The following is a 14,470-nucleotide window of genomic DNA, read 5'->3' on the forward strand; positions in this document are numbered from 1 at the left end:
TTCTGAAGTAATAAATTACTTGTATCAACCTCAGAGACAGCAGTTCCTGTCTGTCAATTAATATGTCTTACGCTTCTTCTGCAGCCTCTAATGCATTCCCTAACAGACACTCTCGCCATTTAAATTAAGAAAGCATTTTCGCTCATTACTCGGCAAAGGCTTGCCAGCTCGTAAATAAAAATGAATGTATGTATGTTTCCGATGTAAAATCTCCTCGCACAAAACACATTTGCGTCAATTATGAAAGATTAGAAAGTTGAAAGTTATTATTTACTGTTTAGCCTGGAGTGTATGCACTCGGATCATATTTGAATACAATAGCTTTTGAAGGAAGATAAAGAAAAAAAACAATACACAGCAATATGGGGAAGGCATTAGGATGAAACTAAAGCAGAAAACATCTAATTGTTTTTACTTATTGCCATTTTTTGCAAGGACAGGAAAAATGCTGGCGAACAAAGGGAAAGAGGGGGAAAGAGAGACAGAAAGAGGAAGAGAGAAGGAAGGAGGGAGGGAGTATAATACATTGTGGTAATTCCACACATTCCAGAGTGTAACTGTTGATCACGCATGGAGCAGGTATGTAAACAGCGCTGAGTGAGGACAGAGAGCAGGGCTTTTCTGTGAACATCTTCAATCAGTTTAAACGACTGCAAGAGTCAAACTAATCATGCTGCAGTTTCAACACACAGCATATAGATTCTAATCTAAATATAATATCTGTCAACAGGCGTGCACAACACGAACCTTTGGAAATCACTTCGTACAACAAAGATAGGAATTTTCATCTGAGCTCGCCGCACTTGTGTTTACCTCAACCGTTTTAAACATGCCGAGTTGCATATCTTTTGGTCTGATACAGAATATCCTTCAGCTTCTTCAGTTCCTGGAGTGAAACAAGTACGACATATTGGTTTTGGGAAGACTAGTATTCCCCCAAATGCTAATAATGCAGTCAGCACCCTGATAGAGCATTTGCTAGACCTAGTATTTAACCATGCTGGCCTTCGTGACATAGAAAATCACACAGAAAAAGAAAAGAACAGTCATCATGAGGACAGTCGTTTCGTAGCCCTCGGCAGTGTCATGCCATGGGATCGCAGAGGCCCAGACACCTCTTAGCTTTCAGCTGTAGCTGAACAACACGCACCTCATGCCTTTAGGCAGTCAGTGTGGTTTACAATAGTGAACACAGGCTTTTAATGGTCTCGACTCTCCAAGGGGAAATGCCCGATTCGGTCTAATTTACAAATTCTCCCTATGAATATTTAGATTTATGATAATGCCTAATGTCTGATATAGCCACTGCATGGATGAAATTGATTAGAACAGGTCGCTACAGTCTTTATGTTGTGAGATATTTGAACACTGTCCGAAAGGAAACGGTACTGAACAGGTCCATTTTTTTGGTTGTTTGTTTCTGAATATAGAACAAGGTTTACCTCTACACTCAAGCGATACTCTTAAGGTCTATAGTGCAAGTTAAACATGTTTTACTGGGACAAGACATGCAAAAAAAAAATGGTGGAGTCATTTTAATTGTCTACAAAAATAAAACAACAGCAGATTATGATCTAATTATGTTCCTTCTTCCACTTCTACCGAAGTGACACGAGTACCAAAACATCACTGAGTACTAATGTCTTACATATTTCCATCCTACATTGTAAAAACATAATGCGCATGATATAAACACGCATGGTCTCGCACAATAAATACTTTCCAGAAAATACAATCAGGACCAATGCACAGCCACAGATCACAGGCAGTCTGTAACATCTAATCAGCCCCCACACTATTCACTAACTAACTGTGATCATGTAGCACACACACACACACACATACTGTAACACATGAGCACACCCACATACACACTGATGTACACACGTACACACTGCCATCTGTTCTGAATCAGCCAAAACGACAGCTGTTTAAGAGAACAATGCCTTCGTTCAGGAAGCAAAGCAGCACTTTACATCAAGGCCAAACAGCAAAGTAAAATCTCCTTTCTCTCCACTACATAACCTGACTGCAAACCTGTAATTACCACACACACACACACACACACACACACACTTCAATTCAAAAGGACTAAAAAAAAAAATCTCCAAATCTTAATCAAGCCTCAAACCTTAACAAATAAATGACCTTGAATACAAACGACGAGAAATGATTTACACAGTGAGAATGAAGAAGAGGCTGCGTAAAGAGAGGAGAGAAAGGAGAGATAGTGCCTCACTGAGAAAGAAATCTTCCCCAAAGCAAACCTTGACCTGAACTCAACAGTACGAACAACAGAGAACGCACTTGTTCAGCCAAGGAATCTGCTGTGATTAATATAACTAATGTTCAGAGGATTTAATATCTTTGTTTGATTGTTTTATTCTTTTTCTTTTCACAAACGTATTATACAATGAAAAAAAGGATTTTTCTTTCTTTGTATAAAAAAACTAGCTACATTTAAAGGTGAGAACAAGGTTGTTTTCAAGGAACTGGAACCATTTCTAATGGTCCAGAAAAAGTTTTAAAACACTGCAAAGAACTGCTGTTTATAAAATTATAAAAAAAAAAAGTCAAATAATATACGAAGATTATAAAAGAGAAAGAAGGTGGAGTCTTATCCAAAAGTCATTTTCTGACACGAAACACAAAATCAAACTTGCCTAACAACATGGCAGTGGCCCTTTGCCAGCACTGAGAAAACGAGCAGAGAGGAGAAAGAGGAGACGACAAGAAGGGGGTGTCTGGAAAGACCCCAAATCCCTAACACACACACACACACACACACACACACACACACAAAGACACAAACACGTACAGAGTAGCCTTGGCCCTGGTCCAGCCTGTCCAGCCCCCCGTGTGCCCAGAGACTGTGTGTTCTAGCTGGGAACAATATTGAGTTTTCATCCCTGGGCCCACAGAAGCCCAGGCTCCGGCCCGGGTCTAAACACACCACACAGGTGCTCTTTTAATTAGAGAACAGGATGCTTCGACGCTGAGGAGGGGGGGTGTTGGGGAGAGGGAGGGTGCCCGAAATGAGAATAACCTCCCAATGAATTGGCATCAGATTGGAGCGAGAGCTTGATCTAATTTACACTTGGACATCCAGAGAGACGACCAGCAGAGAATGCAGCTTTGAAAGCCAGAGGAGAGCAGCACCTTTCAAACTGAGTGGCCCTTGGCTTCGTTTGGTCCAGCAGCAAGCCCTCCCATTATCACACAGCTCTAACAGGCTTAAAGTGGGCCTGAATGATGAAACGAAACCTCACACTGCTTCCAGCAAAATAAGGATGAAGGAGTTTCTCATTCTGCTGTTGCTCAACCCTGTCCCATTACTTTATCATTTGCATAATTTCAGGGATTTGCCGTGATCTCCATTGTTGAAGTAGCATGGCTGCTAATCTTCCCAAATGTCTCTTAAATTTATGGAAAGTAACTAAAGTCATTCCTGCTTTCGTACGGAGCGTGTACAGGCAGAATTCTGAGTTCGTTTTTTTGGCGAGGAATTGGCAAACCAGCATTTCTCTCAGGGCTCCTAAAGCCTGGAATACATGCATAACAACCCTGAACAACCATTATAGTGCAGCCTCAAACTTGCTGATACAGTCAAACAAACTCACGATATAATGACTATGTAATTACCTGGGTATAAATAAATAGGAGAGTAAATTAAATATAATACTCAAACAGAGAGCTATAAGAGAAGAAGCCTGAACCTACGCAAACATGCAAGCAGCCTCTGCAACATGTATAAGGCGATCGAAGGAATGTCTGAACCAGTGTCTGTGAACATTTCTGTGGTTTTCTTCTCTTAAACGCAGCGGGACTAGTCGGGGGGTAGGTATCTATGGGCCTCTCCAATACTTCAATACTTTCTGGGCGTGTGAATGAGAGGAGGAGAGAGTGAGCTACTTGGTAATTAAATCTGCTATATATAGCCCCCAAAGCCCACATTTATAATGGGAGGTATCTCTCTTCTAATGTGGCACTATCTGCAATGTGATATCATTAGGGGGAAAATGGTTTGTAGCCTTAAGCAGACAGGCTGTCTGTGTGGGGCTGGAGAATGTGAGATAGCACAAATCTCTTTCTCTTCTTTCCCCTCCTCTCTCTCTCTTCTCTTCTCCTTCCTCACATCCCCTCCTCCTCCTCCTCCTCTTCCTCCTCTCTCTGGCTATCATGACCTGTGTTAATGAAGTTAATTGAATCTGAGATCAATAATGCTTAATTATTGCGATTTGACATGCACAGACAAATTGGTGGGGAGGCCAGACGAATACGCATGTATGTGCATGTGTGTGTGTGTGTCTGTGTGATTGAGAAAATGTGTGTGTGTGTATGTGTGTGTCCAGCACTGAGGTGGATGAGGGGGCATGGCTAGATGGAGGGAAAGAAGGAAAGAGGGAAAGAGGGAGCGGACAGGCGTGCCATCGATCCCAGAGAGACGCCCATCGACCAGGGTCTCTGACGGATGGAGGCACCTCTCCAAGGCTAGAAGAGAGAGAGAGAGAGAGAGAGAGAGAGAGAGAGAGAGAGAGAGAGAGAGAGAGAGAGAGAGAGAGAGAGAGAGAGAGAGCAAAGACTAGGCCTAACTACCTTGCCTTGTCTGGTCTCACTCTGAAAGAAACGATGTAGAGTTGTCATGATTACTCAATAAAATCAAACAAACAAACAGCAGCAACAACTATTATTAAAATGTATAAAATGTACATGTTCATTTGCTACGTTATCATTTTCTCAGCAATAACTGTTTGGAAAATTGGAAACGGAGAAACATTTCAGTGGGTATTTTTCTCTAGTAATCTACTCATTACCTAGCGTAGCATCACAAAACATCACACCAAATATCCAAAATAATACGCAAACGACTCTGAACATCCACAACCACTGCTTATGGCTTTTTTCTCTTGAGTAATCACATGCAGTTTTGTTATTGGGACACTGTAAAAACCGAATGAAAATCACAAAAACAGGAGATTAGTAATATATTCGATTAGTAGCGTAATCATTAACGAGAGCGCTAACGTGAAACATAGCATTTACTCTTATTTCCATTAGGTTCCGTTAGTGCATCCACTCACTACTGCTTCTTAGTTTTTACACTTTACCAAAAAGTGTGTAATATACTAAAGTTATTACTACGAAGGTGATGTAAACATTGGAGTCAAGTGAATTCAACTTCAATACATTACTTCGTCATAGTACTTAGAGCCACCTGCCTCCAGTATAGGAGAAAGGGGGTGGGGGGCTGGTGGGGGTTGTATTAGACAATGGCCCTATTACCTATGGAATTACTCAGGCCTTGTTTACAGCCTGCATGGTGCTTAGTGATTGTTAATTACAAGGGCTACAGGGCCAGCAGCTGTGTAACAACATGTACTTTTCCTAATTGTCCCAACACACTTAGCAGGAGGCTAGCCATTCTTAGCCATTCTTATTTACGCTTAGGGCTGGAGGACGGTATCACTGCAGTCGTAAATAACACCACACAGCACTTTTAGAGAGTGTCATACATATAGTCACTGCTACTATATGTGGATATGTGACATTTAATAATAATATATATGCTATGAATAATTTGCAGCCTGTAAATAAAAACAAAGGCAAACTATTGGTTACACGTCAGCCAATTATCATATGAATATTTTTATATTATACTCATAATTATATTTTATTAAATATAACTGACATATGTTATTATGTTATTATGTATTTATTAGGACCATATTTGTGCAATACCTGTTTTTAAAAATGCAATTAAATAAGTTTTAATACTACATACATATGTATAAAATGGTGTCATGTTGGATAATATATAAATAGATCAGCTTTAAACAGATGGTTAGATTTTGCTGATATTTCAAACTGGTAATCGAAAACTGACGCTAATAACGGAATAACACTCTCTATGTTTTTTTTTTGTTTTTTTTTTTGCTTGTTTGTTTGTTTTCATTGGTACTCTTCTTAAAATCTAGAAAAGTCTAGAAAGACTAATCAAACAAAAAATAAAAACACATTCCTAAACAAGACAAAATAGTGCTGGATGATGCACTTAAATAAAATAAATTACTAACCAATGTGTTTTCCATTTTTCATAGCCAGTTATATAGAGACATTAGGCATATTCTTCTGTCGGAGTGTTCCACAGCAAGTCTTCCGGAAAATGAGATATCTTGACAGGTAATACTGTATATGGGGAAAGTATCTTCAGGTGTGCTGATGTTATATTTTGCAACCTCATGTGTGCTGCGGTCTCCACAGCCGTTTGCACCCATGTGTGTATGCGTGTGTGTTGAGGCCGTGGTGTGTTGGAGGAGTGAGTGATGACGGCCGACAGTGAGGTGGAGAGGAGGAAGACTGGATTAGAGTTCAGATAGAGGCAGAGGAGCTGCAGCAGCAGCTGAACACAGAGCCGTAAACACAGACGCTAGCACAACTAATCGCCAGCTCATGCCACTCAGCGGGAGAGCCTCTGACAGTCTGTGTGCATGTGTGTGAGGGAGTGTGTGTGTGTGTGTGTGTGTTTACACTCCTCCGCTTCTCTCTCTCTCTCTCTCTCTCTCTCTCTCTCTCTCTCTCTCTCTCTCTCTCTCTGCTAGTGCATGACAACCGGTAACCACTCTGGAGAACTGTGCTTCCCCCACCAAGCTCCTTAACACTCCCGCTAAAGTGTCGAGACTCAAAAGCCGACAGCCTCCAACACAAACACACACACACACACACACACACATGGTCAAACACACACTTCTACATTTCAATCCTGTGAAATATTTCAACACCTCCACTTTCAGTTCAAACCCACCCCTGCATTTGCCTTTATGAACAATCACACACACACACACGTTCAACTCCCGTTAATGCCAAATCAATGGATTTCAGCGCACACTAAAGTTACAGCAGATTGATCAGTAATAAAGCAGCCTGGTCTCAAGATGAATTTGTACATATTTGATTAAGAGACCATTTCCCGGGTGCGTGTGCAAAATACAGTTTTCCATTTACGGATCTCCAAAAACGTCTGGTGTTAATATTTGGCCACATTGAATTCCAAGTCTTAATATGATCTGAGAGAATATTTTAACTCTTTCAAATGTCAAGTTTCGGTGAGGCTCCAGGCTCCGATATCGCAGCGCTCCAGGACAGAGAGAGAACAAGCTGAGGATCCTCTGTTTAACCCCGAATGGTGGTGATTAAGCAAACAAAGCCATCTCTGACTGTTAGAATAACCACCGAACAGAAACGTTATTTGATCGCCGACCTCCATCATGTATCATACAGGCGGCGTTCAAAAACACGTTTGTTGACAAAATCATTTTGGAGCCACATCACATCACAAAATGATTTCCAATCAAAATAGTACATGTGCTTCTTGGATCATTTCCTCCAAATATTTGAACCCTGAGGGTAAAACAGCATAGTGTGGATATTCTCAAGGGTAAACACACACACACACACACACTACCTCTACAAATCTCCCAGACTGCTATCATTCACCCTCTCTAATATCAACATCATTCTAATGTCCCCACATCTCATGCCAACACACACACACGCACACACACATACACACACACACACACAGGACCTGTGTAATCAGAGCTGTATAAGCTGTATTTATGCTGCACTGCTAATAGAGAGCTATTTACAGAGTGCTATAGCCTCTATACTACGTTCTCATAAATCTTCATAAATCCCCTCTCTGATAACGCATCACTACAAGAAGTATTTAAACATATATATGTGTGTGTGTGTATATATAACATCTAAAATAACACAAATATAATATATATAACTATTACAGGAGTATAATCATTATCAGCCAAGACTGCTAACTGCTAAACCACCAATGCTATAGCTATCAATCAATTTCCCTGTAAAATAATTCGAAATATTCCCGATAATCAGGTCACCTCTAGCATACCAGCAGCTTTCCTGGCAAACTGACCACGTGACCAGGTCATGTGACAATGTCTGAATTTATCAGTAGATGTGAGTGTTGAAAATCTAATTCTTTTTTATTTTTGTGCGAGCAAACCACGTCATTGCTTACTCTAATGTCTCCCTCCTCGTCCTTTTGTCTGGTCCGGCTGCAGCGCTGGACGCTTTTGTCTTGGGTCACTCAGCCTCCGTTAATTAACACTCCACAAGAGGGACAATTATTAAAGATGTTGCTGAACAAGAGATTGATAGAGCTGTAGAGAGCGATAACAGAACGGAGGCGTTCAAACACACCCTCTCTCACACGCAGGCGTATCGTTTTCAAAAAATGCATATCACATTGTGTGCTCATACAAAGAAATGACAAATTAGAGACATCCTCTCCAAATAACGAGCTGGGCCAAGCTGTCTGGAAAAGTTCCGCTGATGTTCGGGAATACGTCACGCGCTCACAATAGAGGCTCGATCCCGCGCTTAACCAAGTGAACCCATGAGCAGTGGTGCAGGATATCGCACAGCCTCTTTCCTCCCTGTGTCAGGATTGAAAATGTTCTCCTAATGTTCAGGGAGGGAGGGAGGGTTGGGGGTTTGTGTGTGTGTGTGTGGGGGGGGGGGGTCTTTTAGAAGTCGTGGGGGCGCAGCAGGTGTTTCCTGCATGAGACGACTAGGTTAAAAAGTACATATAGAGTGTGTTTGTGTGTGGTAGAGGGCTAACCATATTTCCATGCCCTTCAGAAATCAATAGAGTAAACAGTTTGCCACCTGTCCATCATGTGACGCGGTCCTCAGCTGGACAGCCAGGTTAGAGCCCGGAGCCTTTAATGGCAAAACGTCTAGGCAGAGATGGTATTTATTTATCAGAGTGTCATCTGTGTTTTGTCTGCTTTTGTACATTTACAGAGCCACAGAAGGTTCTCTGCTCCTAGGTGGGCTGACTGCAGAAAGCCAAAGGGAAATGGTCAGATGGAGGTGGTACAGCTTGTATTTTGAAAGCAGATGTTCTTAGAAATAATGATGTCATCACATTTCTGGTAAAAGTTGATGCGAAATGATCCTAAAATGTAGAAATGTGGACTTTAAGTGAAAGGAATGAAGAGGTTTTAGTGCAGCATCAAATTCTGCTTTGAAATATTACTCAGTGGTCTGTCAATGTTTTTCCACAATGTGTTGTTGTTGTTGTTGTTTTTGAACAGTGATGGTATGTTTCTGTGACCATGCACATTGTGGGTTTTTTTTGTGTGTGTGTGTGTGTGTGTGTGTGTGTATGCTTCCTTGGGGGGAGGGTTGTGCTCAAGCAAATTATCCGCCCGCTCGCCTTTGTTATTCGGATGTATGCCACTTGGAGCAGTCACATTCCTAAAGTGCAGGGCAACCAGAGGTCACTAACGCAAACACACACACACACACACACACACACACACACACACACACACAAACACAACCACAGAGGGATATCCCAAGAGAGAGAGTGAGAGAGAGAGAGTGAGAGAGAGAGAGAGAGAGAGAGAGAGAGAGAGAGAGAGAAGGGGGGGTGGTATAGGCAGAGGAGATTACTGCTAGATCAGTGTGTATGATATCCCTCTCACCATTATTCTATGTGAATCACTCCCTCTGTGTTTTTCCTCTGTTTATCCAACACACTGATTCTCTTTCAGCATTTCTCTCTCCATCCCTCCTCCTTTATTCTATCTCAGCGAATTTTCCTGTTCTCCTCCCTCCCTCCCTCTCTCTCTCTCTCTCTCTCTCTCTCTCTCTCTCTCTCTCTCTCTCTCTCTCTCTCTCTCCCACACAGAATCACAGGGCTGTGTCAGTCTCCCATTAGAGAGGGTTGCAGGGTAATGGGAGAGAACAGATCTGGCTTGCTGTGATCCCTAGGGCCTCGCTTAGCCAGGCTATCATACACATTACACGAATGCAGTGAAAACATACAAAATGCAGCAGATGTAACGCAACACTGTACGCTCCTAACGTTACGAGTTTGACCACTGCTGCACAACCGACGTTGTTTTGTTGTATGTCTATGTTGCGAGAGGTTTTACGGCAGCTACAGGGAACGTGCTTCAACCAGGCATTCCTCTGGGACGTTTTAACACTTGGGAAAGAAATACAACAACAAAGATGGGGCATAGATTAAGCACAGGCCACCTTCACGTTGGAATACCGCAACTTTTACACAAAACTGCATTCCCGAGCAGAAACGAGGTGGTCGTAACAGTACAAAAAGTCATCACAGAGACAGAGACTGACCTCAAAAACACACACTGCCTCTGCTGTATATATATATGAGCTCCAGGCCTTCGCAGATAGGCTTGGCAGCAAAATAATAGGCATTTCCCAAGCCATAATGCTGGGTGTTAGCCAGTGGCGGCTTGCTGATTTAGGGACTAGGTAGAGACGTCAATCTGAGGGGGTCTTGGAGGAAGAGGCGAGGAAGAGCAAGTGAGAGAGAGAGAGAGAGAGGAAGAGAGAGAGAAGCTCCTAATGGGGGCCTTGCAGTCATCTAGGCGCTGCCTTTCTGCCTCTTTCCATTCAGCATGTCACAGGATATCCATTACCTGCCAGTCTCCTCTGATCTCTTTGGACAGCTCTGATCAAAAGATGTCATTTGACCTACTCGCCACGGCCCGGGCCTGAGAGGGGGCGAGCAGAGGGGGGCGCTGCAGGGGCGGGAGAGACCCCCCCTCTCTCTCTACCGCAAATAAAACGACATCATCACTTCAGTGTCCCGTCATGTTCTCTGAATGATTATGATAATGGCGGATCTGTCAGGGAGCGAACGGACAGAGACGGCCAATGCCGCTAATGTGTGGGATATAGCCTCTCTCTCTATCTCTCTGGCTCTGCCTCCCTCTCTTTTTCTAAATCTTTCTCTCTCTCTACACACCTCTCTCACCCCTGTCCTCCTCATGATTGGGTCGACTGTTCCCCCCCACCTTTCCTTTTCCTCCTCTCACCTGAGAGGCAAGCTCCGCTTGTTGAGGATGTCAGGGTTAATCTGGCCACGTCAAGCGGGCAAACAGAAAGAGATTTGCTTTATTCTGATTCGGAGGCGGACAGGCCGCGAGCTCGGGGATGGCTCCGGAGCAGGCCTGATTGCCTATGATATTGCGGGTGCTACATTCGATAGCAAACTCGCTGAGCTACAAGTGCGGACATCAAACCAGACACGTAATCTAAACACCAGCATGCACACAAACAAAAGCCTGGGCTCCCTGAAACGCTCACCGCTAAAACGCCCCATGCAAGGAAGGGGAAGAAACGGAGAAGACAAAACGCAGTCGGGATGCTGGCAACTTGGAGCCGGCTGCATTTGGGGCAATAAAAGGCGAGAAAACCGTGCTGGGTTTTAGAGGAGAGAGAGGGAAAAAAACGGCGTGCAATAAAGCAGGAAAGCAGCAGTGCTCCGAGGCAATTTAGACTGCAAAACACAAACCATTAAGTTTGTGCATTATCTTTTAATTTAATCTGGAATGATTTATAATCCATCACGCAAGGCTTCAACCATATCCAATTATTCTCCGTGCCTTGATTGACAACAAAGGTGATTTATTAAGCTAATAAAAACTGATGTGCACCCGAACAACCCTCCCCTCCTCCCCCATTCATCCCTCCCCCCAACCCCCCACCAACAACTCCGCCCTCCCCAGAAATAACCAGCCGGACAGAGACAGTAGAGACACTCGTCCTTTACGGTCAGAGCGGACGGGGTCCTCCCTGTCCTTGGCTACAGGTCCGGGGTCAGTTCTGCCGCTCTTATTGGAACAGTTGATGATTAGTATAAAGGAAACGTAAGTAATGAAAGTTATAAATAAACACTAACAGCTGAAGTCAGATGCTCTGATTGTTGTGTGAAATTTGAGAGATTGGGAATTAAAAAAAAAACATTGATTTGAATTTCGGCTTGTGCTAATGTCAGATATCATTCCACAAAGTCTCAAATTATTTCACAAAGATCTGCCTTGATAATGATGTTAAGAGTTTAACAAGCCTTTGTTTCTATTCCCTGTTACCACCACCAATGGAAACGCATGCAACACGCTATCAGGCCCATTTACACGTGTTATTACAGTAATACGGGACTGTATGGACTCACAAACTGTGTGTAGGAATTAATAACATTGAATTAAATATCTTACAGCCTCTTGTTCTCGCTGTGTTTGAAGCTCATGTTGTGTGCACACACATTTACCGTCATACCACGCATATATGCGCCTGATGGTTTTGTATGATCAGGCTGCTTCTCTTAGCAACAAGCGATCTCCATAGTTTCCCCATTCCAGTTTAAGTGCAATATGTGTACAGTTCAGAACTTTGTATTTGGGAGTGATATATATACAGGGCGGCACGGTGGCGCAGTCACACAGCTCCAGGGGCCTGGAGGTTGTGGGTTCGATTCCCACTCGGGGTGACTGTCTGTGAGGAGTGTGGTGTGTTCTCCCTGTGTCTGTGTGGGTTTCCTCCGGGTGCTCCGGTTTCCTTCCACAGTCCAAAAACACACGTTGGTAGGTGGACTGGCGACTCAAATGTGTCCGTAGGTGTAAATGTGTGTGTGTTGCCCTGTGAAGGACTGGCGCCCCTCCAGTGTGTATTCCTGCCTGATTTGGATAAGCGGTTACAGATAATGAATGAATGTATATATTTATTTTATCTTCTCATTTTACTTTGCTACTCTTTCTACTTCCTTAAAAGCTTGAGGTGGTAATGCCCCAAAAAAATGTTATGACACAAGACTCAGATAACATCGCATTTGTATCATAAGAACACTGAGTTAGAAGTGGGGAAATCAAAATGATTTACACCGTTCCAGTAAAATATTTCCCTTGAGTAATTTGCCAACCTGCATGTGTCTTGTGTTCTGATCGTGACAATATTGTGTGTCATAGAAAATTCATCGTGATAACATTGGTGCCCATATCATTCAGTTTTAATTCCAAACACTTTCCTGTCGGTGCAAACGTCACGCGACGGTCCTGTAATATTAAGGGTGGCTGACATTTCTTCAAACAGATTTACAAGGTTTGGATAAGACAGTGGCTTAGAGAAGAAAGGGCGATGGAGGAATGTGCAGGAAGCAGATTTCAATATCTCACTGAGTTCTTGGGTTTGATGGAAAAAAAAGAAAAGGAAAAAAAAAGCTGGTTAAATTAACAGCAGGGTAATTCATATGCGCCTTGCTTATTTGTTTACTCTCGAAGAAAACGGAAATCCACAGGAACAGATCAGAAAGAAATCTCTTCAAGGGTGTGTGACATGGAGAGAGAGAGAGAGAGAGAGAGAGAGAGAGAGAGAGAGAGAGAGAGAGAAGAGAGAGTCAGATAGTATGAAAATGTCACCCACTGCAGAGTGGAGAGGCTTTTCCGCAGTGGCAGCGACTGATTGTATTATGGCTTTAATTCCTCCATTTGGAGTGTATATGTGTCATCTCCTTGCAGCCGTTATCGGCTAATGTTCCGCTCAATCACTGGATATTAATGAAAAGTAGGGGCCTGGGACAGGGGTGCAGAGTTCAGGCGCCGAGCAACGGACTGTTTTCCTGCGCCACGTCATTAAGAAATATTAACGTGTTTGCAGCGCCAACAACGTGTAGCGCCAGCTAATGAGCCTTTAACCCACTAAGTCAAATACGCCCGCCGCTAATTCCATAAAATCCCCCACTGCTAGAGGCCACTTCATATGCGCCACGACGGACTGAGAGACACACTTCAGCTCCTTCCTCTAGAAAACAAGGAGTATGCCTCCGAGTGTTTGTGGCCCCGCCAGTGGGTTGTGTATGTGCATGAAGCCTTTATTGAGTTTATACTGGCTTGTGTGTGTGTGTGTGTGTCTGTGTGTCTGTGTGTGTCTGTGGGAGCTGAATGGCTCATAAACCACAGGAGGACACATTAATGTCCACAGTGTTCTGCCTGCACTGGTAAACACACAAGCCTACTCAGCTAATGAAGCAATAAGAAAAAGCAGCAATCACAGGCCTCCACAGAGACACTGGCACCGCCCTCGAATTTCAGCGCCCAAACATTCGGGAAGTGCATTCGGAGCAAGAGCAGGGGAATAAAACGCCTCAAAGGTCTGTTAAACACGTATTTACGTCTCGGCAAAAGGCGTCTCCAAAGAGGGAATGGCAGCTGGGAACGCGAGAGCGCGCAAAATGAAGAAAAGGAGGGTCAAAGACGGAGAGATGGAGGAAAGATTAAAAGAGAAAAGAAATGCAGAACACAGAGAACAGCAACCAGTTTCTCAGTGTGTGATCACAAGAGGCGCTCTCTCACCCTTTTCTCTTTCTGCCTCTTAACCCCCCCTCTTCTCTTTCTCTCTCTCTCACACACACTACCTTACTCTCTCTCTCTCTCTCTTTCTCTCTCTCTCACACACACTACCTTACTCTCTCTCTCGCTCTCTCTCTCTCTCTCTCTCTCTCTCTCTCTCTCTCTCTCTCTCTCTCTCTCTCTCTCTCTCTGTCTCTCTCACACACTCACACTCATGCTAATAATGGTCAACAGTTTTCAGTGTGTCCTACAAATCTGATAGAGTGTGT

At 43.4% G+C, this 14,470-nt stretch overlaps 1 protein-coding gene across 1 annotated transcript in view; it reads right to left on the reverse strand.

Annotated features, from left to right (window-relative positions):
* LOC136678365 (teashirt homolog 3-like) overlaps positions 1–14,470 on the reverse strand; it is a 45,857-nt gene that overhangs the window by 5,446 nt on the left and 25,941 nt on the right. The window lies entirely within an intron of this gene.

This window comes from Hoplias malabaricus, chromosome Y, assembly GCF_029633855.1.
Source record: "Hoplias malabaricus isolate fHopMal1 chromosome Y, fHopMal1.hap1, whole genome shotgun sequence".
In the NCBI taxonomy this organism is placed as follows: domain Eukaryota; kingdom Metazoa; phylum Chordata; class Actinopteri; order Characiformes; family Erythrinidae; genus Hoplias; species Hoplias malabaricus.